This window comes from Dermacentor silvarum, chromosome 2 (assembly GCF_013339745.2).
Source record: "Dermacentor silvarum isolate Dsil-2018 chromosome 2, BIME_Dsil_1.4, whole genome shotgun sequence".
In the NCBI taxonomy this organism is placed as follows: domain Eukaryota; kingdom Metazoa; phylum Arthropoda; class Arachnida; order Ixodida; family Ixodidae; genus Dermacentor; species Dermacentor silvarum.
Window position 1 is genome coordinate 142,054,854 of NC_051155.1, and position 26,308 is coordinate 142,081,161.

At 47.5% G+C, this 26,308-nt stretch overlaps 1 protein-coding gene across 2 annotated transcripts in view; it reads right to left on the reverse strand.

Annotated features, from left to right (window-relative positions):
- LOC119441875 (receptor-type tyrosine-protein phosphatase N2-like) overlaps positions 1-26,308 on the reverse strand; it is a 658,601-nt gene that overhangs the window by 94,386 nt on the left and 537,907 nt on the right. The gene's annotated exons all lie outside the window — the stretch shown is intronic.

Genomic DNA, 26,308 nt, shown 5'->3' on the forward strand with positions numbered 1-26,308 from the left:
ATTAACTATCGCGAGTTCATTTTGCCATTTTTTTTGTGATCTACTTCGACATGACAGATAACACTTCACTCTAGAGCCTTGTATGTAACTGCTTTTGCCCCAAATTTAACAAGGGACAGATATATTTATATTTAAATCAGGACGTAGCCCTAGTATGTAAAATAAGCAAAGAACAAGAATGACTGACTTTCAATTTGCATCGCCATCGGCTCACAACAGCTTGTGCTAGATCTAGGACGCTAGTTTTCCTAAGCACGCCGCGTTGAGTGAAAACTTGTACAGGTTACAGGATGTGTTGTCGCGACACACCCAGACTGTTACTGGATGGGTGCCAGAAAGTAAGGTTTCAAGTATTTCTTGGTGAGTTATCGTTGACTGAATGCTAATGTCATGTCGTGCGCAAGTCACGAGCCCACTCCACATCCAAATAATTTTCTGAAAATGTACTGCGATTATTACCAGCGATTCACAACAAATGAAAAAACAAAGGCTTTATTACGAGCGACAAAGGGGAACAGCCTCTTCAATTCGCAAGTGAATCTTGATGCTGAAGAAATGAAGTAGAAATCGCTGACTGAGTTGGTATTTTACTCTGACGAACTATACCAGACGTCGCGTAATGAAAGAGATTGCAAGCCATTGCTGCCAGGTACAAAGATGCTGTGGCACATAGATAAAACTGTGCGAGACATCGCCGAAGCTTTCCTTATTCATAAGTCCGGTGACATGTGTGTTACGAGGCCGTGTGTGATGCTGCAAAAGTTAGAAGTTGATTACTTGGAAGCTTATCTTTAAGTTTTTTTTTTACACGTGTATGTGCTGTTGCGTTTACGTCAATAAAGACGAGTTGTTAGTCTGCGCTTGTGTCGTGGTTCTTTGTCTATCGCGCTAACTAACCCTTGCCTATCGCACTATTCTTGGTCACTGAAGCGATGACCGAATATGTGACCCGGATACAGATTTTTGTGAAATTCGTGATAATGTGAACTCATTCTCACATACTGGTAATTTACCAAGTTGCATTGATATATCGGGTATAAGCGTCGTCTATACTTTTTTTTACTTAATTTGTCCTTCGGCATCACTGCAGACGCTTTTCTGGAGTCTCACACGGCAGAGTGCGCTAGAGGCTTAGAAGATAACACTGTAATCTATGACTTCTCTTCTCTTTTACCCGATTTGGAAGAAGCGAAAGATGAATTGATAACAAGGCGCCGTAAACTAAGCTTGGCTTCTAGTATCAAGCACCACCACAGGCGACTAAAAAAGAACTACATGATGCAAATGCAAAATCTCAACGGTTGCAATAGTTTTCGACCTTTTGCAAATAATTTTACAGGAGCACTGCAGTTCATAAGCAAGTTATGCACGCACATTGCCAAATTCAACACCAGCACAAGGCTGAACGCGGAATCGAGATTCCAGACGATAAAAGTTACAAAGACCAGAAGCAGGCCATGGTTCTTTCTGGCATTGTTATATTTTCTTTATAATCAAAAAAAAAAAAAAGAAATAGAAGACGATATTACGAGCAGGACCACTGCAGGCGCCTTCTAGTAGCGGCGACCATGCGTGGAACAATAGGCGATAAACTAATTTAAATTGATCTAGCAAGCTCTGAAGTGAGCACTGAGGTCTTCTTTTATGGCTACGAACGCGCGGCTAGCGTAATTCACACGTTGTTCGGTAAGCAGAGCTGACAACGCAAACTTTACAACAGTTGAAAAAAGCAAACCAAGAAACAATGTTCTCTGTAAGGCCGCCGGGAAAAATAAAGCTAGCAATGAATTACTGGAGGCACTTAAAACTCTATGAGGAAACGCGCATAGTCTAATGGGCAGTCTATGTTGATTAAAGGACTATTGTACAGAACAAAATCTTGTGTCTAATAGCAGCGGCGCCACTTACGGCTACGCGCAAGAAACCAAGTGCAATAAGGTTTTACTGGGTTAAGCACACTACCGAATTCGCATGAACGTGGATCCTTAGACGGACAAGATGCTCGCTCTTGAACAAACTTGAACAAAATACCCAAGCAAGACAAACGGTTCGCGTGAATATGGAGGCGAAATGATTAGTAGTGGAAGCACAAGGGGCATCTCGGACTGCTATCAGCGTTTGGACCAGGAAACTTTCTTTGGTCAGGGCAGCCAAAGCGAATGGTTAGTTAGTTAGATTGGGTTTATTGGCGCAAAAGCGACTTAGGCTTTGCTGCGCCAGTCACAGGGTGTTAGTGAATGGCTAAATGAAAGAAAGTAAAGAGAATCGATGAATCGGTTTAACATAGTGCGCTATTCTAATCACACGTCAGTGTGCTTTACATACACCTGTGAGCCGACACTCATATGTTCAGGGTTTTATGTTGGAATTTATCTCTCTGGTTACGCAGAGTATAGGTGCACGCAGCTGCACTGATTGTCCGTCAGCATACAAGGAGTGTATTGGACTGCTCCCTGGTACTTGTATTCGGCGCACCATATAACGTTTATATTTGTGTCCAAATATATATGCCGAGATACTGACCGACCCAGCAGCAGCCACGCTGAACCCGGGAGGGTGGGCGAAGAAAGCTTCTCTTTAAAACGCCGGTGAGAGTGTCTTACTTCGTGCAGGGATAAACGAGACACTGCATTTGTTTTGCCCCTGTCCTCTATTGTGCGTGTGGACCGACAAACGATTACCATGAAAAATAGCAAGTGAAAGAGAAAAGAAACGACAGGCCGGAAAGTTAACTAGACGCATGGCCGTTTTCCTGCCCAACACGGGAGGCAGATGGTAATGGATAAATAGAGAGAGAGAGAGAGAGAGAGAGAGAGAAGTGGAGAAGAATACGGCTAGCTGTGCACACACGTAAAGGGACCCACCGAGTCTACAAGAAGGGCAGGTGGGAGAATGCTACAGAAGAAATGGTGTAACGAGCAAAACGATTCCCATTTTCTTCTTGCGCTATATGTATGGAACAACAGAGACGGGTTTCTCTTCGTTTCCGCACATAGCACGTGGAGAATATTTGAACAGCCACCGACTAGCCCCTTCATACAAAAGCTATTAGAAATCTCGTCAGTGAGCAAGAAATTGACGTTTCGTCGCCCGTACGGGAACCTTGTTCTGGAAACAGAAAAGGAGAAAAGGAAATTTTCTGCACACGAAATAGAAAAGCTTCTTTTTTTCTTTTTCTGTTTCGTGTACAAGGTTCCCGTATGGGCACCGACACGTCAATCTCGTCGTTTGTTGATCAGAGACAAGATGTGTAACGGCTTTACTGTGACATTACCTGGCTAGAGGAGTCCCCATCAAACCCTTGACTAAAACATCCCCTTTCATCGCCATTTTAAATTAGGCAAACGAGTTCTTCGAAAATTCTAAAGTTGGAGCTACATTCGTGAAACGCAAAGTTGCCGTTCACTATATATATGTGACGAGTCGCACAAGGACGGTGCGGTGCAGTAGTGGTGAAAGAGGAAGAAGTTACGAATAAACAGAGCTTCGCACGACTGCCATGTCTCCTGCGTTATATATATATATATATATATATATATATATATATATATATATACTTGCTGGCGTTACTCTCATCGTCGATTTCATCTTTTTGAATTGTATATTGTCACGCGCTTAGACGACAAGGTGAACAAGATGACAAGGTGGTTATGTCCTGGTTCAGAACCGTTCAGTCGGGTCTTCAACTTTCTCGTCTTCTCCGTGCGCTTTCTTCCCAAAACGCTAGGTAGAATTAGCCCCTGACCCCCCTTCTGAAAGCATCGACTCGATGCCACACCGGCACAAGAGCTACGGTGTGAAGTACAGCTTAAGCCGTACGACATGCACAATTTCGGGCTGAAGCTGTCGACGCGAAGACAAGGCACTGTCCGGAAATACCTCGTAAGTAACGTCACTGACACGTTTCAGAACTTTTTACGGTCCGAAATAGCGGCTTAAAAGTTTTGCAGACAAGCCTGGACGTCGAATAGGGCCTATCGCCTCGGCACCCAGACTCGATCGTCCGAGGCGATAGGCGACGTCTCGACGGTGGAGGTTGTAACGTCGTGCATCGGCACCTTGTTGGTAACTGATGTTTACAGCGAGCCAGTTGGCGGGCTTCTTCGGCGTACTGAGTGTAGTGCTCGGCGTCTGGAGCAATTTCATCGGTTGTGTCGCACGGAAGCATAACGTCGAGCATGGTTCGCACGTTGCGTCCATAAACAAAACGGAAAGGCGAAAATCGGGTTGTTTCCTGTATTGCGGTATTGTAGGCAAACGTGATGTACTGAAGAATCTCGTCCCAAGTTTTATGCTGCACGTCCACATACCTTGAAAGCATGTCCGCAATGGTTCATTCTGTCCATTCGTTTGTGGGTGGTTGTTGTGGCTGTCGTTCTTCGATGACTCGTGCAGCTCAGTCTGAAAATGTCCTCCCTTATGTGTGCTGTAAAGGACGCGCCCTTGTCCGTGATCCCACACGACGTGGCACCATGCCGCAGGACGATGTGGTTAACGAAAAACTTCGCGACTTAGGAAGCCGCGCCGCGGGACAGTGCGCTTGTCTCGGCATAACGAGTGAGGTAATCTGTTGCAACGATAATCCATTTGTTTCCAGTGGACGACAAAGGGAAGGGTCCTAGAAGGTCAACTCCCACGAGGTCAAACGGGGTCCTAGGTGGTGAAATTGGTTGGAGTAGGCCCGCAGGTTTCATAGGTGGTGTCTTGCAGCGCTGACACTCGCGGCAGCCTTTCACATAGCGGCGTACGCTATACGAAAGTCGTGGTCAGTAGTACTGCTGGCACACGCCCGCGAGAGTCCGCGAATAGCCCAAGTGTCCTGACGCTGGCTCGTCGTGGCAATACGTTGGGCGATGTTCCTCAAACGTAATTCTAGTTACACTGTATCAGCAAAAAGAAAAGAAACAGAGATAAAGATGGAGGACATGATTTAGATAAGTTAGATAAGTTATCCGGCATGTTTACCAGGCATGATGAAGCTGATGTTTGCTTTTGATATGCGAAGAATGTTCACAGAAAAGACAACTTGATAATGTTATGAGCAAAAGACAAATGAGGAGGTGTTACAGGAACAGAGTGAGATACATTTATATTCTGACAAAAAAAAAAAAAAACGTTATCCAAGAGGATGAAGTCGAAAAGGCAAGGAGGTTAATCAGGAATGTACCCGGTTCGCTACCCTACCAAGGTAAAGCAGAAGAAAATCCACTAGGAGTGGCAAGGGGAGGGGGGAAGGAGATGTCAGAATGAAAAAATGACAGCATGTGTGCAGGTTCACAAACACACATTGGCGTCATCCTAAATGAATGCAGATGTGCCGAGGTGACATGAACTTGCCAAGGAAATGCATTCGCTCGTATTATCTAGCCTGACACGAAGAGTGGTGATTCATTCTAACGAAAGAGATATGCTCGCGTGATTATATTACCGCTTCACGCTATTGTTTTGCTCCTCTGTTGCGTTCAAGCGCTGTTGCACTCTGTTTCTCCGCAATCTGCGTGAGCTTGGCCGTGAATCACGATTAGTGGCAGTGTCTTTTGTTTCCTTTACTCTTATCCTTCACGTCTGCCCTTCAAGAAGAAAAAAAAAAAAAAAAAAAAACAGGAACGCTGAAAATGAAGAAAAGGAAGGGAAAGTAAAAGAGTAGAAGATTGAACGCCGGAAAGTAAGCAAGCAATGAAGCGGGGAAATAACAATAGCTGGCAGGCAGCCGGGCCGTGAAAGGGCCACAAAGGGCTTCACGAGTGACAAAAGGAGCACGAGGGAACAACAGACAAAGAAGAAGGCAAAGAGAGGCGACAGCGGCAGCATGCAATAAGCAAAGCTAGAGGACTTGAAATTAAGCAGCGAGACGGCCGGGAATTGCCATTCGTCCGAGAAAAATGCGAGCGTTAATGGACAGGCGGACGGCGCGCGCACATCGAGAGCCACCCAGTCACCTTCCTCGGTTAGCGAGCGAGAAAAGCTCGCTTCCAGGGCCGCGCCGTGCCATTACGGCAGCCCGTCGCCACCACGTGGAGACAGACAAACGAAACGCGCAAGAGCGCCGCCGCGTTCGCTCACGCCTCCTTCCTATCGCGGTATGCACAACTAGCAGGCGTGATAACACCATCCTTCGTGTTGGATTTTCTGAAACTGTGACGGTTGTTTATATCTCCCTATATATATCCTATCCCCCCCCCCCCCCCCCCCCCTTGGACTCTTCGCACAGCGACGCGAACAAGGGTAGCTATTGCGATTGTAAGGTGAATAAAATTCATTCTCTTGATGACATTTCAATGGCAAAAATACGAAATGAACAGCAGTAAGCCAACAAGCGGTGAAGAAACCAGCTGCAGATATGGTGCGACATGACCGCCCGATGTCATTTGATGACGTGGTCGGCGTGGCCAAGAGGACAATCAATTCAAATTCAACATCGGGGTTTTACGTGCCAGAACCACGGCGACCTGAGTATGAGAGAAGCTGCAGTGGGGGGATTCATTCAGGATTCACTCCCCGATTCATTTTGACGATCCGGGATTCTTTAACGTATGGAGACAACAATCGCAGAACACGTGACGGTCAACTCCCCACGTCGTGGTCGTTCCGTCTGCGCTATAGAATCCGAAGATTATGAACCAACAAGCCCAAATTCCCACTATCTTGAGGGAGAAAGAGCACGAGTAAATATATGTGAGTGTATAGGAGCAGAAAGCTGAAAAAGTTTCTCTGCCACCGCTTGCTTGGTTCATCTTGGGAACACAGGGGTTGTGGCGGCCGCACAGGTAAAGGGTTAATGAAAGGGGCCATGAAAAAATAAATTTAGGAAAGCGGCGCGTACACTTGCAGGGTTCGTACAGAACGTCTGGCTCAAAATTCAAGGGCAATTCAAGGATTTCAAGGATTCCGAAGGCCTCAATTAAAGGACGGTGGAAACAGTTTATTCGTAGACATACACTGAGGAATAGTGAAATATCCTTCTTTTAGCTGCAATTTCTTGCAGATAAGCAGATGCTGAGTTCGACACACGCTTCAAGCTCCTCCGGTCGATTTGCTAAGTTGACTCACTCATTGTAATCACGTCAGTCGCTATCTGGCATGATGGTTAGTATAGTGTCCGACTTCAGCCAAAATTACCCGTCGCGTTAAAGCCAAGTGGTTGAAACCTACTTTCCGCCAGACTTTTCTAGGAACTAAAGCTCGAAAATGGAGCTATGATGGCTGCGATGTGAACCAAACAGCAAATCAACAAAATGGTGGCACAGCTTGGTCGATTGATGTGGCTTTGTCTAGCTCCACGATGGTAGCGGTGATTTAAACAAGTCTGTCGTTGGGGGCTGTGGACCATACCACATTGCAATCCTGTATCGACACTGTCAAAAGACAAGCTATCTAGGATTGTTTGCCGATAGAAGTGTCTATTGCGGAGCTCCTATAGAGAATTTGCTACTTTGAATGGCCTCTTTCCAACTCCTATATCCGCCACCCCAGTGCAAGGTAGCAAACGGGAAACTCGCCTCTGGTTAACCTCCCTGCCTCTCCTCTGTCTCTCTCTTGAATGTCCAAAAGTCGCCGCAAACCCCTGTTTTCAAGAAAATCAATGAGCATATTTATTTTCAAGGAGTTTCAAGAGCCCCTGAATCTCTCTCTTCTTTTTTTCAAATTCAAGGCTACGTTTAAAGATTTCAACGAGGTGTACGAACACTGCAGTTGCGTCTGCCCGCATACAATGTGCCGGAACCTCTCGAAGTAACGACAGTCAACTTGACGGTATTGGGAAGAAAAGCATAGCTTGAGAAAGTCGAACAGAGGGTTCTCTCGCTTTTTGCGTCTTTGTCTTTATAGTTTTCGTCCACTACCACGAGTGAGACGCAGTGTTATATAGTGGCCGTTAGTGCGTCATTTTTTTTTCTTATCACGTGGCTCCTCGCACTGCTGGTTCGCAAGCCGACGCTGCCACTACCGTTCACCATGCTGCTGTGCGGGCCAGATGTTTATTACGTTCGTCGCCGAGACTATGCATGCGTGGACAGGAAAGGCAGTGCACTGTAGCATCGCGCTTACGCTGTCCACTGCAGCTCCACGCAACGCGGAGGGCGCGCGCGGCGCGATTGAAAGTAACTTGAACGCTCAGCGGTTCGGACAAGTGTCAGTACCCATCGCGCGTTCAATCAAGGCTCTCTTCTCTTATAACACAGACGCCACCTAGCAGCCGCCGCGGTAACAGCCGCTTTATCTGAGACTGGCGCGGCTCCCCTGCCTGGCGGCGGGTGTTGTTATCACGCTGGCTGACGTCCAGGGAGAAAAAAAAAAGCGCAACGCAACGCGCCACGCGTGCTACAGCCGCAAATTGGCGCCGACAACTCCCGCTTGTTACGCTAATAACGCGCTCCGGCACGCTCCCGTATTGCGCTTCGCCAAAGTTTTCCAAAACAAACTAAGGCTCGATACTTTTGCTGTCGTCAGTGGTAAGAAAGAAAAAGAAATACAAAACCAACAACAAGATGCTCCGCTTGTTTCTTTATTAACTGCTCTTTGTTAGGCGCGCGCCTTTCTGGGCACGTTGACAACCGGTTACAATAGAAACTTAACCAGTGTTCGGAAGCGAATGTTCGTGTCTGGAAACATGCTCCAATGTACTTTCATTTCTTACTGTAAATGTATATTTTTGGTTTCGCTTTCTGTTGCTCATGTTTAGCAGCTTAGCAATGTCGACTTGACACGTGAAGTGAATAAGTTGCATTTATTGTGAGCTCGCGCTCGACGGACCATGCAGCTCCGAAGCTTTTCAATGGCGTCTAGTGAAACTGAATACAAGTGTCGCAGCATCATAGTACTGGGGGTGCGGATTCCGTGGGATAGTTTAGTGTAGATTCCACAACCAGCGTATTCGCCTGAGCAGCTCTTATAAGCGCAGCCTATTGACGACGTAGGCTCCGTCGCTCTGTTACGTTTGAATTATCGGGAAGTACGTATGTAAAATTTTGTCTTCACCAGGCTACAAAGAAGCTAGCACTGGGTTTCGTCTATCAGACAATGCTATTGTAGCATGTCAGGCACGCAGGAAATAAATGAATAAAGTCTCGTCTGTTCACATTAAAGAACCTCATTGTAAAGTTTTAGCGCACAAAAAAGAAAAAGAACAAGAAAAAGAAAACGAGGAACGATGCAAAGTACGCACTCTTAGATTCTAACGTACGGCGCTTCCTTTGTGCGGCAAAAAGTTTCGAAGGGCTGACAATCGGACCAATCCTACGTGTCGTTTAAAGCATGTCAGTTCGTCCTCGAACACCGTGTTTGACAACAAATTACGTCGAGAGATTGCAAGTGTTATGCAAATCCTCTTATAGAAAGTTTCTTTCCGCATGTCTTAATTAGGTTGACGAAAGTTGTTTCAGAGAACTGATGTATTCACTAGCTCAGTTGTTCTTGAGCTAGATGACGAAAGGCGTGGCACTGAAGTGGATAGCGCAGGCGGACAGCAGCTTTGCGAGAGAAACATGATTAGCAACATTTACGCTTGTATTCTAAGTATTGTCATGGTCACACTGAATTACAAAAGGCGCAGAAGAAAGCGATGTGCCATGCGATCGCATTCAAAACACATTCTATAGCAAACAGAAGGTCATATAAAAATATTCAGTTGGCGTATGTATGAATAGTGAGATAATGTCGCCCACGTTTCGGAAATAAAACGACGTTTTCAAATGTCAGCACTTGTCTCTAAAAGAAAGAAGAAAGAAAAATAAAAAAGGAAAGAAAGGTAAACTCAGCTATAAAAATATGTGAATAATTTACACAGTCAATTTTATGGTAACTGAATACTCGCACGGAACATCTGCTTCAGTAGAAAAACAGCGCTAAGTTCCGTTTCGCCCTTTATGTCGACAGCGATACAAAATTTGCATTTCCTCAACAGCCTGCAAACTAATTATGCAAATACGAACAAAAGCCTAGAAGTGTATGGGAAAACGGCTACTGATCCAGCAGCCATTGCTGTGTTTGTTGCCGCCCAGCTGCCTGCATTCTCTCTCCAAGCCAGAGCTGCTGCGCTCCGGTAGCTTGCCCAATGGTCCAACACCCTGACCTTTGGTGAGACCGACACCATCTCTCGTCATCTTGCCTCCGCTTCTTCAGGTCGAGACCATTACGTGCCCTCGCAGTCGTGGTCAGCCCGGACTCGCGTACTGTTAATACCATCCTAGCCATAAGTGCGTTTCTTGCCGTGATGTCTATTTTAATGTTTATTTTATGTTTTTTTTTATTCTTGCTCTAGTTTTATTAAAAGTTTGTGTGTGTTTTCCAATAAGCGGCTTTGTCCTCAATTGGTTTCTTGGAGGCTCCGTCTCAGAGAACCGTCAGAATCATTAAAGAAAAGAACCTGCGTCACAAACGCTTAACCACATGGTATGGGCTTGCGCAAACACACCATAGCTCACACCCATAACACACCCCACCACACGGAAATGGGAGGCAGCGCTGTCCCAACTCCGACTCGACGGACCAGCTCAACCTGGTTTACGTTAGTTTACGTTATTCGGTACAATGTTTCTCCTATATGCTTACGTCGAACATTCGCCGCAATTATTTGGCTTCTAGGAGTCTTCCTTGTTACAGTACATTGCAATATATGCCCCATAGTTAACAAGTATTGCTCGATACGCACTGGCGAACTCCACATCACCTGTCGAAGCTTTCCATTTGCGCCGTTCTCAGTATGTTCAGACTCATTCGCATAGCTAATGCGACATCCTGTTCCAAAATGTAAAAGCGTGCACATCAAATTTAATAGTGCTCAGCAAGCACGCTATATTATAAAAATGCTTCAGAGTTCCCAATACAGCAAGAACATTCATTCATTCATTCATTCATTCATTCATTCAAAACTCGACCGCAATTTTCGACCCCCCCCCCTCCACACCTCTGCTATGTCATCATGCCTGTAAAGCGTGCACCACCTTTTGCAGCAGCGCATAGGGGCATAGCAACAAAGCACTTAGGGGACTCTAAGTGATTAGTCCGTTTTTGGTAATGACATGGAAAAAGAGCTAAGAAAAAAATTTGATGTATGCATAAAATGAGCGTAAAAAAAGTGAACTCAATAAAAACAGTGCTCATGACAAGAAGATTAAGGTCTTATCATATTGTGTTACGTGTGGAAAGACACAGACAAAAGAGACTGTTTACGCTGTGTTTACGTACACTGGAGCCACACCACAAGGCAGACACTCGCTAGCGCCAAGGGCCCAGACACTTCATCGCCTTTCTCGCAGCGGCTCGTCTTTAGAGAATCTGTCGATGGTATCATAATACTGCCACAGGTAATGTCCTGGGTGGAACGATAAACAAACGAAGGAACGCACCGACGGTTTGACCACGTGACTTCTTTTCCCGCCGGCCATGAGGTAACGCCCAAGTGATGATAACCCAAGAGGGAATCTAGATGAGCCAGTGAAACTGGAGGTGTGCCGAGGCTTGAATTTTATGTCTTGATACCATTAGCACATTCATCTGAAAATTGTCGCCAGAGATCGCGGAGATCCCGAACTTTGCCAAACTCGGCCCTTCCTGCACAGCACTGCTGGTCCGTGCCGCTTCGGTTACGCAAAAGTTGAACGCGGAAAGTCAAATTAGAACAGCTATTTGAGAAGGTCGTGCTTAATGTAGTGACTTGATTAGAACTTCGACATGCGGCTCGTATTTCTTGGTATGGTATTATTAGGCTCTCATATGAAAACCATTTATCACATTTCTTGTTTTTTAACACGAAAGTGTTTTATGCCGGGGTCCACCAAGACTTCACTGACGTATTTCCGTCACGGAAATACGTCATAGAACATAATACAAAGAAAGAAACCAGAAGAAAAAGTTCCACAAACATGCAAAATTTGGAAATCGAACCCACGACCTCTCGGTCCGCGACGATAGATCGCCGAGCGTTTAACCCATTGCGCCACAAACGCATTTGCAGAGAGCTACACAGACGCGCCTTATATATCTAACACTCCTCCGTGTACCCGCGCTCTTGCTCGGGGCGGTGCCGCCGCCTACGAGCAGAAAAGAGAAGTACTGCATTATGACACTAGACAGTTTTAGCAGAGCGTTGCTTACGCTCCGCTCCGCTAACGTTTCACGCACACCACTGGTTGCATGAACTGCGTTGATTTGGCTTGTTTGACAAGTGCGTCTGCCAGAGACGCCGGCCACGCGCGCTCAGCGCGGCTGTAAAACGGCAAAGCAACCAGTAGACGCACTCTAACGCTCCGCTCAAATGGCTTCGTAGCGGACCGTGGGCAGCGTTCTTCGTTCCGCTGCCGATATGAGCGTTGTGCGCACGCGCATTAGCGCTCCCGCTAGCGTTCCGCTGAGCGGCTCTGCGCGAATCGTTCGGACACGACGGTCTGAGCGGAGCGGACCGTGAACGCTCTGCTAAAACTGTCTACTAACGCGCACCGACAGTGAACGCTTCGGTGGTCTCAGCACTAAGACGCCTCGATGCCAGCATTCGAAGGGACGCTGGCATCAAGAAGCACTACCAACGCCACCTAGGTGGCGTTCACCGTACTCAGCACAGCGGAGCGTGGCCTCCGCAATTAGCTCTGAAAATGTTTCTGAAGTTGATCGCGGAGGCTGCAATTACGACGCGCTGTACGCGCTGATTTGACTCGGTGACGATTCAGTTACGTGCTTTGTCTTGCGCGTTGTATTAGTGTGTCAGTTACGTGCTTCGTCTTTCGCGTTGTGCTAGCGTGTGCAGCGTAGTGCAGCTTCCATATGCACGACGGTTGCTCATGGTCATCGACGTTGGTAGTCGTGATGGAGGAGACGTGCCACCAGGCGTCAGCGTGGGTGCATCAACGCCTAAGGGCGCTTTAGCCACAAAACACCAATAGACATTATATATCAATGTGCAATAAACATTACACTACTTCTGTGAAGACACGTTTCACTTTCGTGTTCTATACCGATTCCTATATAAGAGGGATCAACCACATTTTAACACGAAAGTGTTTTATGCCGGGGTCCACCAAGACTTCACTGACGTATTTCCGTCACGGAAATACGTCATAGAACATAATACAAAGAAAGAAACCAGAAGAAAAAGTTCCACAAACATGCAAAATTTGGAAATCGAACCCACGACCTCTCGGTCCGCGACGATAGATCGCCGAGCGTTTAACCCATTGCGCCACAAACGCATTTGCAGAGAGCTACACAGACGCGCCTTATATATCTAACACTCCTCCGTGTACCCGCGCTCTTGCTCGGGGCGGTGCCGCCGCCTACGAGCAGAAAAGAGAAGTACTGCATTATGACACTAGACAGTTTTAGCAGAGCGTTGCTTACGCTCCGCTCCGCTAACGTTTCACGCACACCACTGGTTGCATGAACTGCGTTGATTTGGCTTGTTTGACAAGTGCGTCTGCCAGAGACGCCGGCCACGCGCGCTCAGCGCGGCTGTAAAACGGCAAAGCAACCAGTAGACGCACTCTAACGCTCCGCTCAAATGGCTTCGTAGCGGACCGTGGGCAGCGTTCTTCGTTCCGCTGCCGATATGAGCGTTGTGCGCACGCGCATTAGCGCTCCCGCTAGCGTTCCGCTGAGCGGCTCTGCGCGAATCGTTCGGACACGACGGTCTGAGCGGAGCGGACCGTGAACGCTCTGCTAAAACTGTCTACTAACGCGCACCGACAGTGAACGCTTCGGTGGTCTCAGCACTAAGACGCCTCGATGCCAGCATTCGAAGGGACGCTGGCATCAAGAAGCACTACCAACGCCACCTAGGTGGCGTTCACCGTACTCAGCACAGCGGAGCGTGGCCTCCGCAATTAGCTCTGAAAATGTTTCTGAAGTTGATCGCGGAGGCTGCAATTACGACGCGCTGTACGCGCTGATTTGACTCGGTGACGATTCAGTTACGTGCTTTGTCTTGCGCGTTGTATTAGTGTGTCAGTTACGTGCTTCGTCTTTCGCGTTGTGCTAGCGTGTGCAGCGTAGTGCAGCTTCCATATGCACGACGGTTGCTCATGGTCATCGACGTTGGTAGTCGTGATGGAGGAGACGTGCCACCAGGCGTCAGCGTGGGTGCATCAACGCCTAAGGGCGCTTTAGCCACAAAACACCAATAGACATTATATATCAATGTGCAATAAACATTACACTACTTCTGTGAAGACACGTTTCACTTTCGTGTTCTATACCGATTCCTATATAAGAGGGATCAACCACATTTTTTTTTTATACGCGTTCGGGTTTGAACTGTTCACGTGTTCGCGTTTAATTTGCTTGCATTAGCAGTGCTGGACTTTCAAAGGACGAACTCTTATTGATAATACTGAGGGCGTGTGCAAACCGTGGCGCTGTGCGTGTCTTCTTTGACCTCCTCTTTCGGATATCTAAAGTCGGCGACATGAGATCGATATAATGACGAGATGCAAGTAGGCTGCCACGGAGAGGACTTCCCTGCGCGACATCCCCCGCTTCTGCCCTCTGTGTTATACACAGTAGTGCAACTCAGCGCTCGGGGGAGCTCGGCGCGTTGCACTCGTGGCTCCGCGAATATGAATGCGCGCGTGCGACGGCTCTGCGCTCGCCTACGTTCACATAACGCCGAACACTTTGATGTCGTGCGTCTGAAGCCCTCTTTGCTCCGGTGTCGCTAGCGAACCCGTCGAAATAGAGCAGCGCGTGGAGCACGCGGAGCCAATAGAAAGAAGCCGCTGCTCAGGAGTACGGGACGCGAATAGTGCTGGCGCGCATACGCGTGCAAACACGTATGTTCGCGTTCCTACGTTCGGTGCGACATGTTCCAGAGAGTTGGGAAAATCAGCAGTGCGAAAGAAGCATACGGCGAGTAAGGCGGAGATTAAAAAAAAAAAGTGGTTTCTGCAGCGCATATGAAGTGGGAAAAGCCGCTGTGCTTTTGTAGAAGACTTGCGCACTTTACGAAGGTATAACGGGTAAGCACGAGGGAAAAAAAACAAAAAAAGGTTTGATCAAACGTTGCAGATGCGTACGGACAGTATGTAGATTTGATTCGTCCACTTCCGCCTAAAGTGACTTATTTAAGTACACATACCATTATATTTTTTGTCAAAAGTTAAGTAATTAAAAAAAAAAAAACTAACCTACATTTTCTGTAATGCGAAGTTGGAATGGTAAAAGAGGTAGACTTAATATAAAAGAAAAACTGATAGGCCGGCCTGAAATACTATGTCCTAGCCTACAACTAAGCGTTGGCGTAAAGGGGAGGAAGAAGGAGATGGAGAAAGTGAAGATGATGACTGTAAGGATAAAAAGGTAGATGCGCGTAAATAAAAACAATGCGGGAAACACATAGGTATTACAGTCACATATCCAGTTCACCTTCTCCCCCCCAAAAAAGTCACAGCATCCTTTATGACCTGCCACAGAGTATCCTGACCATGTATTGAAAATAAATTTATGCGTACCAAAGGTACAGTCATTGACTGCCTCTCAAGTGCAGAAAGTTGGAACGGCAAGTACAATTGAGAACGCTACGCCTGGCAGAACAGTAAGAATTGTTGCGAGAAAAACTAAATCAATTTTGCACCTAATTGAATCGTTACACCGTTAAAGGATAAACAGAATCAACTCCACTTTACAATCTACGTAATGTGAAGCGTGCTTGGTTTGTTAGAGAATGATTGTTACGAATTATGTAGTGTGAATTACGAACTCAGACAAGAACGCGTAGCATTAAAAGAAAGTGTAGCCTAGGTATCGTACACCTGTAAAGGGCCGCTTTATTTCGTATTATTCTTTCGGCTCCACAATGCCGCGGCCAGTTCTCTAATTTGTTTATGCGGTGTGGCGAGCAGAGAGAGGAAAGGGAAAAACCATCAGAGCCGTGCTCGAACGGTTATGCGGGTTTCACCAGACCACTACGGCCTCTTGCCGAGCCCAGGCGCGACGCTCGCTCGAAATCGAACTTCCGCTGACAGGCGTCCCCCGCTTATACTTTGAACGAGTAGACCGGACGCGTTTATAAACGCATCTTCCTTCGGTTCAAGAGTCTGTACCCGCACTTTGCTGCGCCCGCATGGGTGGGCGAAATGAGTTACTTCCGCTCGCAGGTATAGGGGGAGCCCTGCACTATAGATGACTCAAGCCGAGGGAGAGATGCTGAGTTGCGAGCGGGTGCAGCGTGAAGAGAAAGGAGGGCCCCCATAGTAGCACTGAGAATAATCAGGCTGCTTCCATCCTTCTCCATGCTGAGAGGAGCCCCTAACAAGAAACAAACCAGCCGTAAGCGCACGCGCGATGGCCATAGAAGGAAAGCAAGGATCAAAGAGTCTAAACTAGACCTTTGTGAAGAAAGCACAGTGGGTATGTTTGGAGAAAAAGAAAGAGGAAAAGAAGAAAGAAAGAAAGAAGGAAAGAAAGAAAGAAAGAAAGAAAGAAAGAAAGAAAGAGAAAAACGTAAAGGCTCGCGGCGTACGACGTTTGTCGCGAACGCGAAACGGTTTTTAATATAAATGGTCGCAAATTACCGCTAACGAAGTCCTTTCGGGGCTCTCAGCGGGGAGTTTTGCTGGAGGTACAGCGGCGGTGCGGGCATAGGAAATGGAAGGAAACGACCGGCGCCAGAAGAATAAAACGGAATGTAGTAACAAGGAAGAGCGGCGCTGGAAACAGAGCCAGAGAGTTACGGTAAGGGAGGAACGGCGCGGGCGGTCGGAAGAGTGAATACCGACAACAGCTGTTTCTCGGTCTTCTTTTGCTTTGTTCTTCCGCCTCGGTGAACACTTGCGCTGGAGGGGAATTGAAGTTCCGCTCCGAGAGTGCCCTCTTGGAAAGAACAACGAAGTGAAGGCGGAGGGGAGAAGGCGGGTGACAGCGAAAAAGGGATAAAGTGCTTGCGCGTTCCTTTCTGCAACGCCTAGAAACGCCGAAGTCACCTTTCCGCGTAGAATGTAGAACCTGCGTTGCGCGTTTCTTTCTCCATCCCTCTGTTTTGTGTTGATTTAGAACACCTACCGGGCTTTTCAGTTCAAAAAACACGAATGAATGTTTCTATCTGAACTTGTTTCGAATTCGCTCGTTGGTTTTCGACTTTCCATCTGTCATATCTTTCTGTAATCTATGATAAAAAATACTGGCGCGGCTTGCAACGCCGCAGTAACAAGAATTGTAGAAAATACAGTCACACATTCGGCGTTCACAGGTAATATCGTTCTATCCCAACGCATAAGAGCACAAGCGAAAACCAAATAAGTTGATAAAAGTGCAAAGTTGAAATGTGCTTACTCTGGCATATGTTTGCCTATGACTTTATGACTTCATTCGCTCGTGCTTACGGTTACGCTGTTATCTCGTTCAGCTCCATCACGTGCCCATGTAATCATTATTCCTCTCTTTTTATCCCTTTCATGTTTACTCCCACTAGCAGGAGTCGGCTGGAAGAAACTATCCATGAGTAAGAGAACGGTCCAATTCACCTCCGAAAGGAAGTTATATAAAATAGTGAATGTTTATGAATTATTCTTGGAGTTGAACGCTACAGAGCTGCACTGTCGGCCCTGATGGACACCGGAGTGCAAGCTCTCGGGATATGAGGTAAGTATGGGATTAGCCACGTGTTCGTAAGCAAGATTTGTTCACAGTCACACTGCACAGGCCAGAGACAACGGTGGGACTGGACTGTTTCATTGATCACCCCAGCGCCGCCGGTGCCAGCTGCTTGGACTGTGAGGTATACAGCAGACAACACTGTGAACGACACGAGGCACTCCCTTGTTTCATCGTTCGGCCTGAGCATCACTGATCCATCATTGTCCTGCCGACGTACTCGCTAGGACTTGAAAAATGCTTCTTCTATCATGCTAAGTCGTGCCAACCGTGCCACTTGTATTCGTGTTGCGTGTTGAGATAGCAGGAGGCGGAAAATATATCCTGGATACCACAAAAATACATAACACTGTCCGTCACAATTAGTCAGATGTTTTACATCAAAGGCTACTGCTTGCACGAATTCGAGGAACCGTTCGTACACAGCTCCAAAACCAAACCAAGCAAACAAGAACAAGAAGGACGGGAACGCGGGGTTGCAACCCGCACGCCAGAGAGATAGTTTACGCGCGTGGTGACAGCTTATTGGTTCCGGCGAACGGAAGGGCCAGGGCTTAACCTACAGCCCCCTGCTGAGGCGAATGGATGTCTTCGCTGTGAGCGCCCGTTGCTCGATTCGAGTGCCGTTGTAGAACGTGACGGGCTTCCCCGGCGTACGTGACCGCATATATCGTGAGCGCAACGGTCCGCTCCATGATTTATCGGTCGGAGGTCGTCGAGGAGCGCCACATGCACCGCCTCCTCGCCGTCCTACTTGAAAGCGAGATAGCCACTGACGAAGATAGGAGCTAAACGACCGCAGCAAACGCTGGGGCTTTGACCTGATTTTCAACGCAGACGTTAGCATGGTGCAAACGATGACGCTCGGGGACTTCGATTGGTTTTGCCGACAAAATGCGGTGCTGAGGAGAGAATACGACTGGCTGTTCTTTTGTTTCATAGAGTCATTTCGGTATGCACAAGGTTCGCAAAAAAAAATGAGAGTCTGATGGCGTTTTTATTTTTAAGTATTCTTCGTCTTTCAAGTGTTACATAAGAGACATTGAGCTTCGACGTTATAAGAAGTAGAGCCGTTATAATGTAATACTTAGCATAGATAACGTACACGGAGCACCGCTAGGGCCACCGACGAAGCTCGTGAAGAAATAGAAATCGGCATATTATCCCGCCATTGCGATCTTACCGACTGTGCCAAAGTTCATACTTGATCATGATCGATTTTTATTCACGACAACTTTATCAAAACGCGTCCTCACGACTAACACTGTGTCTTCCAGAAGTTTCTGTGCGTTAGATAGTGCACGACTCAGATCTATGAATCAAACTAGCCGGACAGAATAGGTAACACACAGCGTCGAGCTTGTTCGTTCGCCATTATGCAATACTAACGTAAGGGGACGTGGACACAAGACAAAGGCGAAGTAGCGAAAGGCAAATAGGAAGGACAACGGAAAAAAAGCCATACGTGTCTCTTCACTTTTCTTCCACCACCGGAAGGCACCACTTCCACAATCGAAGACGACATGCACTAGAGTCGACATTGATAAAAGCTTTAACAGCGTAGCTGTTAAAGCTTCTCTTCTCTTCTGTCGTTAACAGCTGTTAACGCTCCACGTACGGCTACAAATCGTTCGCAGAAACTCCGCCGAGCTATGACGTCACTGCGTTGCCTAGCAACCACTTAGCACCGCTGCGCCTGGCTTCGCGGAGCTTCGCACAGGTGTCGTGACATCACCGCTCCGACTGCCACATCGCTTCTCCTAGCCGCGCCGAGCTGCGCCTAGCTCTGACGTCCCTATGCGTTGCCTAGCAACCACCTGGCATGTCTGCGCGCAGCCGCGCCACGTTGCACCGCCGCTTCCCGTACATCGCTAAGCTTCCACAGCCGTGTAGGCCGAGAAAAAGAAAAAGCCATGACGTCACTGCGCACCGCTTCGTTCGCGGCCTTCGTATAAAGCTCCGTGACGCCGCGACGGCGGCACATTGCCTTGTGTCTCTGCGCCGAGCACATCGTTTGCGCCGCCTAAAAACATGGGTCGGCCGAAGAAGTACGTAACCCCCGAGAAAGAAGATGCTCGACGGGAAGCCCATCGCACCGCTGCTCGTGAACGAATTCAGCGGCTGCGATCAACTCCGGAATACCGTGCTGGTGAATCTTCGTCAAAACGACAGCAAAGAGCGGAAGATCGGGAGTATACCTCGCCCTTTGCACCCTCCCATCTACCCCTTCCTCCGAGTGGCTGACCGCCGCAACCACCCTTCATGACCAGCGATTCCTGGCGGACTTCATCGGCCTAGCGCTGAATCACACCGCAAGCGACGCCCTGGACTGAGGGCATCGATGCATTTTTTGTAATCGCAGAATAAAGTGATTTCTCTCTCTCTCTCTCTCTCTCCCTTTGCAGGGAACGCTCTTGTGTGAGTGATCGCAAGCGCCGAGAAAGTGATCCTGGCTACCGTGTCATGCGTAACTTACAGCGTCAAACCTACAAGTCCATGGGTGGCGCGAACGGCCGATTTCGGCGAGAGTTCTTGAACGTCGAGTTTGGTCACGGCTGCCGCGTCTGCGATCGACTGTGGTATAACATAGTAATAACATAGTAACATAGTAAGGGTGACGCATTGTGTTTGCGTCACCTTCAGCTCTTACCGCACCATGGACGGGAAAGCTCGATGCCTGAGAAAAAGGTTCAATACCCCGCGAGTATAGACCTTTTCATCGGGCGAGGAGGAAAGGGCGCGCGACAAGCCTTTCCTCCTCTCTGGCTTGTGCGAGCCTGCGCGGGTTGAATGTGTTGCCATTCGCGCGCTGCGGAACGATTTGGAGGTATTTTAGCTAGTTCTGAGTGCAATTTACAGGATGTCAGTTCTTACGAGGTCGTCGAAAAACCAATGTGTAGCCTTTAGGAGGAGGAGGAAAGAGAAAGGCAGAAGGCAGGGAGGTTAACCAGAATAACGTAAGGTTGGCTACCCTTCACCGGGGGAATGGGAAAAGGGAACGCGAAGATGACAGGGAGAGAGAGGAGGGAAGCCTTTAGGTGCAGCAGCAGCTACAGTATCTGGAAATTTCTCTTGGATGTGCAAAAATGCGACTCGCATCATCAGCCGCGGTGTATGTACGTGTTGTGAACTATACGCTGAATGTATCGGTTTTCACTCGACGAAGAGTTGTTGTAAAACATTTTCATCAGCATCGTTACACCAGCATCGTTCTCACGCATGTTAAGCCTAGTAGACTTCAAATCACTATGGCTACGTTAGCCTCCTGCAAGAGGCCGAAGGCTTTGCTCAACACAGCGAGCACGGCGGTTGGCAAACCAACATGATACACACAAGCTTCGTGCTTCGATCGGCATGGCCTTTTTGCCCTGCAAGGCACAACATACAAAGGGGATCGCATAAAGAGAATCCAACAGCTATTTGTAAGGACACAATTTCCTTAAGATGGGTGAATGCGTCGTAGATGACTGAACTTACGAGACTGAAAAAAAAAAATGAAAAAAAAAGCGTTCATATGTCCTCCTTTTGCTGCAAAATAAAACAGAACACGGGATAACGACGCAATAAGACTTCGCATGGTCGTGCCGCATGCTTGTACCACTTGGAACATGCGCTATATAGAACAAACAGATCTATAACACAGCATTTAGTACTGCCTCGATCGGACGTTCGCGCAGTCTGCAGCTGGTCGTTCGACCACTCGAAAAGTGTGATTCACACTGTACGGTATGCGGTTATTATTAACCAAACTATTTTATTTGTGGGCGGAAACCTTGCCCAGCAAACAAGGCAGTCGCCCAATGTATCTACAGATAACAATTTGAACGCTTGTCAAAGTAAACAGCACGACTTATTCTCCAGCAGAGCGGTACCCACGCTGTTAGGATCGTCAAATGTTTCGTAACTACTCGTTGCAGCTAAACCAGAGCTTATAATTACAGTTCTGAGAATGATGCAGTAAGGTAACATTCGTGAAACGAATTTTCAGAAATATCTAACTGATATCCGAGGCTGACTGTAAGCTCAAACAAACGCGCACACCTCGCGCTGGGTGCTCCGTCCGCCATAACGCCAGCAGAAACTCCAGCCGTTTAATTACTTCAGACTTAAATTCCTTCACTACGCCTCACAGAACCATTCCCCACGTAGAAGACGTCATTTCATGCTAAATAGACGGCGCGAGTGCGAAAATAATCCACCACAAACTGCCGCCGAGCATATACCATAGCATACAACACGGGCGTTCGCCCAAGCCAGCATTCCAACTGCCCATGGATGGCGCCACTGCCTACGAAATGGCGGCGCCCATGAAAAAACGGTCCATATCTGGCGTAGTAATCTAAAGGAGGAAAATTATTCGGACTATGAGTTCAGTGAAACGAGTTTTGTTGCAGGTTTTGAGAAGAAGGCAGTGGAAGCCTCAGCCATAAGACGGTTCTACGAAAGCGGAAAATGAGGCAATAAAGTATAGTCGATGAGCCCCTGTGTACCTTGATGACCATGTTGCTGCGACATTCCCTCGATAATTCTTGCATATTGCAAAACTGAATACATTGATGTAAGGGCTAGATGTGCGCATATATTTAGGACCTCTCAGTATAGTGTGCGGTGCAACCTGTCCGCGTATTTTGTCTCTGTATATTCCAATGTATGTAGTACTATAGGTGGACAGTCGACTCTCCGAACACGTACTTCAATTTGTTATTTCAGATTATTATTATTATTATTATTATTATTATTATTATTATTATTATTATTATTATTGTTGTTGTTGTTGTTGTTGTTGTTGTTGTTGTTGTTGTTGTTGTTGTTGTTGTAAGAAGCAGCCGTCACCATTACAGGTGATTAAATTTCTTTCTTTTATTTTCATTTCAATAAAAAAAAAGTGCTGAATAATCTTCCGAGAAATATCGCGTCGTCTACTGTCACTTACCTTGCGCTTACGCACCAGTATAAAAAATCTGGAGGACGCTTAAGCTCCGCCTTTAAGAGTGGAACGCGATAGCATTCAAAGGTCCCTGGCTGCTTCTCACGCTTCCCGGCCACTGCAGCTTAAGCAACCGCAATGGTTACCGGGAAACGCTGGCGGCGAACGCTATGCCGAAGGCGAGCTTTCTGGTAGAAACGCGGCCTGTTGAGTGGGCCGATGCCGGAGGTAGTGCACAACCGCGCCAAAACAAATGACATCATTTTCAGGTTTCTGTTATTGTTTCGCAGTTATAATGTTTCAGTCTGAGAAGAATTAACATAAAGGGCAGGCGCTGTAGGTATTTTGTTTCAAGACATTTGTTTGTGGGCTGTCATTCTCAAAATTCCGAGGAATAACTTTGTCAAGAATGTAAGACAAGGTATGAGAAACTTTAGTGATAGATTGGTGTGGCAATATAACCCGCATATACCGCATGTCATATAGCAAGGCATGGCATATACTTATACCTAAATATATACTAAAATTTTCCCTCACGGAAACTCCGGCGCCGACACCGGATTTTCTGCGACACGGAGCCCTTAGCGCTATCGCCTTAAAATTCCGCGTTCCACGTGACAACGGGGGTAGAGGGACGCACAAATGATTGGAACGGTGTACGAAAGCCGAACAACTGTCGTCTTCTTAAACTGAGAAACAAAATTCAACGAATAACTGAGGGAAATGACCCAACCCTAGAAAAGATGCAACAAGAACACACGCGCCAAACAGAAAAGATGCATTAATGTTAACGTTTTGGCTGCCATACGGGATCATTGTCCACAGTGAGACTATAGAAGCAACAAAACATGGCCAGTATTTCCAAAAACGTCGTTAAGAGAACGTTCATAAGAGCGAATGCCAGCCAATAACAATGTCAATCATAACTGCATGGCTTGTCTGTAAGGATGGCCAATCGTGATTAGTTCGTCTATTTGGCTCCAATCCCTTAATAATGTCGCATGCAAGAAAGAGACCAAGCTCCGAGTATATATAGGCGGCAAATTACCATCGTTTCGTATTATCCCTTTTAATCCCAATGTAAACAAGCCCAGTCGTTAAGTTTACTCAACACTTTGTGGTCGGTGTTGAGGGAGGGGGGGGGGGGGGAGGCCCTTTGTCTTTAATCATGTTTCGTCCCGAGCGAATTTCCTTGCGTCATACTTTCGATTTCAATCGTAGGCATGTCGAGGAAAGAAAAAAAAAGACTTAGAAGGAGCGTCACGTGACAATCTTGAATTAAAGTCGATATAAAGGAAAGGCTCGTGGGAAGTAGGCCCTCGGCACGTGATAGTCAAGCGGTGGCATCTAGCCACCAAGCTTGCGGAGAGTGCGGGGGGAAATTAAAGAGCGGAGGCTGGTTGGCGAAGGCCGATCGTGATGAGGGCATTCCTAAAAGCTACTCCGAACCATACATTGCCATGGAAGTCCCGGCAGCCATGAAAGGCCTATTTCCCGAGAGTCAACGCACGCGTAGGCCCCGAAGGAGAGGACGAGAGGCGGTGTGAGCTGAGGTCGCTTTGCTGAGACTAGTTGACTGACGTCATGCTCCTTCCCGTTTATTTATTCTTATTTTGCTTGCTCCATGACCGGAGATCACATTTTGCCTTTCTTCCGTCTGAAGTATGCAAAATCAGTAAGCGCCCATGGAGGGCGAAGAAGCCCATTCCACTCGCTCATTCCTGCACGCGTCGTCCTATTGCCGCAAAAGCGCGAGCGAGCGCATGCATTTAAGAGACTTCTTCCATGGAAGAGACGTCCCGGCGTGTATATACTATACCTCTCGCGTATAGTTTGCACGAATGCCCGAAAAAAGCGACCGTGAGCGACAATTGCCGTGTAAATGATGGACGACGCACTCCGAGCGAGCTAACAGAGGAGCAACGCGACGTGGAATCCCTTCGGGGCGTCCCTGGTCGGGTCGCAGAGTTTTGAAAGACCGAGACGAGGAGAAAGGCCGCAGTGGCGGAGGAGACGCCCAGTCGCTGAGAAGTTCTCTTCAGCGCGGTGAAATCTACGAGTCACCCTTAGTGGCGGTCCGGCACACACGAGTGTGTGTTTGTCAGTCGCCTTTCGAGAATCCGCCTGAAGAACGTTCGACGTGATTAAGCTTTTGAAATTAAGCGTGACGGTTTTTTTTTTCAAGCGAAGCTTGTATTGCCTCACAAGTGTCGGTGCACTTGTAGGTGTGACCGCAAAAAACTCTCACTCTCAAGCCGCGCGAGAATAAAAATTGCTCGTCGGGCTGCGGATTCGAACCACCGCGCAGCCTCTTCTGATTCAGCCACTGTCATTTTTTTCTTTATTACATGGAAAACAAAACTGAAGTTACAGCACGGACATATGCTACACACTTAAAACTCGGGCAAACACACACATGCGTCCAACAAGTGCATCCAGTCAGGCGGAGGTTCCTGCGCCACGTACATACTTCTTACATAAGGAGCACTTTCACGAAAGAATGATCCTGCTAGATCGCGGGCTTTCGGCATCATCATCCGCTCCCTTAAAAGTGGGGTTTTACACGCACAGGTGGTCGGCACGCGCTCGTGCTCAGCACGCGCTCGTGCAACTGCTCCCGCGTTCATCGTTGTCGTCTGCTTCCTCAGCAGGCTGCGTTGCCACTAATCATTCTAGCGTAGGATTTCACTTCTCTTCTGTCGTTGTAATGCATAGCTGCGTTTACGGGGGTATGAGCCATTGCGTAAGGGGGCATGAGCCATTCAATGTCTTATGTAACAGACATATTTATTTTGAAGAAATTTTATGGAAATCCATCTAGAATGAACGCGCTCGGAAAAGGCCTCATCGTCGACGTGCCGATTCTAGCGTGAAGGCCTCCGAAGCCCAGGCAAAACGTCATCGAAGAGGCGCGGACCGCGAGTTGAGGGAGCGCGATGTTGCGAGACCAAACGTCAGTGAAGAGCCGCCGACCCTGAATTGCGGGAACGCGATGCTGAGGCCACACGTCAACGTCGTCTAGCCCTCCAGGAACCCGACAAAGGTGTTGCACGCATCGACAAGCTAGCGCCAACTTCCCCGGTGTGACGGTCAGTTTTCAACGCGAGTTTCTCAACCGGAACTTCGGAGCCAGCTGCAGTGCGTGTGACCGGTTGTGGTTCGAGCACCACGTGGTACTCGTCAGTGCAATACGTTCGGGGGAACACCGAAGAAACACACGAGAAGCTTCGCTTACTCCCATTTCCTCGCCAGGGGAAGGGCTACTAATGTTTTTAATATTTCATTAGGGACAACGTTAGGCAAATGCGCGTATAATCTTACTCTTACAAAGAGCCCTTTACTCAACCATTACTTTACTCTATGTCTTTTTAGACTGCACAATTTTCGGGATCTTTCGGGATGTTTCAATGAGCAAATCGCACTTCTGGTTCCGGTTTTAGGCGCAGATAGCTTGAAAGAGTGCATCTGAGTTCCATATCATTTCAGTTTTTTTTTTTTAATTTTCCACAAACGCATTATTACGGCTCTCTACATAGCTGTTCGTTAACTTGGTGCGCGGTTTTCAGTCCGAGCTTCATTTTCACACCTTTTTTGTTGCCCTACGTGCACTAGAAGGCCTCAACTCGCCTAATTAACAAGACTAAAGTGGTTAGATATCCAGCTCCCACGAATCCTAAATCGATCTGAACTCGCCAGAGAAGATCTCGTCTTCAAAAACGTTCGGCAACATGAGCGACGCGAGCGTGAAGCTTCAAGATGGCTCGGGCCCATTCGCTACCCTGCAGTTCTGGGGCAGTACTCTGGAGC